Source organism: Capsicum annuum, chromosome 3 (assembly GCF_002878395.1).
Source record: "Capsicum annuum cultivar UCD-10X-F1 chromosome 3, UCD10Xv1.1, whole genome shotgun sequence".
NCBI lineage: Eukaryota > Viridiplantae > Streptophyta > Magnoliopsida > Solanales > Solanaceae > Capsicum > Capsicum annuum.
In genome coordinates, this window is record NC_061113.1 from 2632130 (window position 1) to 2634814 (window position 2685).

The window sequence follows — 2685 nt, forward strand, 5'->3', positions numbered from 1 at the left end:
TGCCTTGCCACAGCTAAAAAATGGAATGATTCAAGCATTAATTGATTATAAGGATGTTTTTGTATGGTCTTATGAGGATATGCCTGGTTTAAGCACTGAATTAGTGGCTCACAAATTGACAACTGATCCCGCGTTCCCTCCTGTCAAACAGAATTGAGGAAATTTAAAACGGATGTAAGTATTAAAATTAAAGAGGAAATCATGGAACAACTTGAAGCCAAAGTAATTCTAGTAGCTCGCTATCCCATGTGGTCGTCCAATGTTGTTCCCGTACCAAAGAAAGATGGCAAAATTCGAGTGTGTGTTGATTACCGTGATTTAAATAGAGCAAGTCCGAAAGATAATTTTCCACTGCCCAACATTCACATTCTGTTAGACAACTGTGCTAAACACGAGGTTGCCTCTTTTGTGAATTGCTATGCCGGATATCACCAGATCATTATGGATGATGAAAACACGGAGAAGACATCTTTTATCACACCATGGGAAACTTATTGTTATCGAGTGATGCCGTTCGGTTTGAAGAATGCTGGAGCAACATACATGAGAGCCATGACCACTATGTTTCATGATATGATGCATAAAGAGATTGAGGTCTACATGGATGATATGATTATTAAGTCAAAAAGTTAGGCCGACCATGTTGAAGATTTAAGAAAGTTCTTTGAAAGGCTTCGCAGGTATAATCTCAAAATCAACCCGGCAAAATATGTATTTGGAGTTCCATCTGGAAAGCTGTTAGGGTTTGTAGTCAGCCGTCGGGGAATTGAATTGGATCCTTCAAAAATCAAAGTCATTCAGGATTTGCCCTTGCCCAAGAATAGAACGGAGGTGATGAGTTTACTTGGTAGACTGAACTACATTAGCAGGTTTATTGCTCAACTCACAACCACCTGTGAGCCCATATTCAAGTTGTTGAAAAAAAGTGTTGCGATAAAATGGACTGAAGAATGTCAGGAAGCGTTCGATTGAATCAAAAGTTATTTGTCAAATCCGCCCGTTCTGGTACCCCCGGAGCCTATTAGGCCTTTGATCTTATATTTATCAGTCATGGATAATTCTTTCGGTTGTGTCCTGGGTCAACATGATGTCACAGGCAAAAAGGAGCAGGCTATTTATTATCTTAGCAAGAAACTCACCGCATATGAGGCCAGGTATACTCTTCTTGAAAGGACGTGTTGTGCCCTAACTTGGGTGGCACAGAATTTAAAGTATTATCTCTCATCTTATACTACTTATCTCATCTCCCGCATAGATTCTTTGAAGTATAGCTTTCAGAAGCCTATGCCGACGGGTCGATTGGCAAAGTGGCAAATATTGCTTACCGAGTTCGACATTGTATATGTGACTCGAAACGCCATGAAAGCCCAAGCTTTGGCAGATCATCTTGCTAAAAATCCCATCGATGAAGAGTACGAGCCATTAAAGACATATTTTCCTGACGAAGAAGTGTCGTGTGTCGATGAAGTCGTTATAGATGCTGATCCAGGTTGGAGGTTATTCTTCGATGGAGCTGTCAATATAAAAGCAGTCGGAATAGGTGCGGTTCTTATCTCTGAGTTGGGACAATATTTCCCGGTGACAGCGTAACTTTGATTCTACTGTACTAACAATATGGCAGAGTATGAAGCCTACATTCTTGGTTTGAGGTTAGCTGTTGATATGGGAGTCCAAGAATTATTGGTGTTGGGAGATTCAGATTTGCTCATCCATCAAATTCAAAGCGATTGGGAGACGCGAGATTTGAAGCTCATCCTGTATCGATAATGCTTGCAGGAGCTATGTCAACGGTTTGTGTTAGTAAAATTTAGGCATATTCCCAGGATTCGTAATGAAATTGCTGATGCTTTAGCCACTCTGTCTTCAATGCTCCAACATCCTGACAAAGCCTATATCGATCCAGTGCATATACAGAGTCTTGATCAGTATGCTTACTGTAATGTGGTTGAAGAAGAGCTTGATGGAGAACCTTGGTTCTTGGATATCAAGCGGTACATTCAGTCAGGAGAATACCCATCATATGTCACCATTGATCAAAAGAGGACTATTAGGCATTTGGCTAGTGGATTTTTCTTAAGTGGGGGAATCTTGTATAAGAGAACCCCAGATCTGGGACTTTTAAGGTATGTAGATGCAAGAGAATCCTCGGCAATCATGGTTGAAATACACTCTGGAGTATGCGGATCGCATATGAACGGTTATGTTTTATCGAAGAAGATTCTTCGAGCGGGTTATTACTGGCTTACTATGGAAAGAGATTCTATTCAATTTGTTCGAAAGTGTCATCAATGTCAGGTACATGGTGATCTGATACGATCTCCTCCTGTTGAGTTGCATGCAATGGCAGCTCCATAGCTGTTCATGGCTTGGGGAATGGATATGATTGGACCGATTGAGCCTAAGGCATCTAATGGGCATAGATTCATTTTTGTAGTCATTGACTACTTCACAAAGTGGGTAGAAGCAATAACTTTCAAGTCAGTGACAAAGAAGGTTGTGGTAGATTTTGTTCATGCCAATATCATTTGTAGATTTGGAATTCCTAAGATGATCATTACAGACAATGCTGCCAATCTCAATGGTCATTTGATGCAAGAAGTGTGTCAACAGTTTGAGATCGCACATCGAAATTCTACTTCATATCGCCCAGAGGCCAATGGTGCTGTAGAAGCCGCCAATAAGAAT

General features: G+C 40.7%; 1 pseudogene; it reads left to right on the forward strand.

Annotated features, from left to right (window-relative positions):
• The first annotated feature begins 333 nt into the window (after positions 1-333).
• Positions 334-2685, forward strand: part of LOC124896947 — a 48019-nt pseudogene continuing 45667 nt past the window's right edge.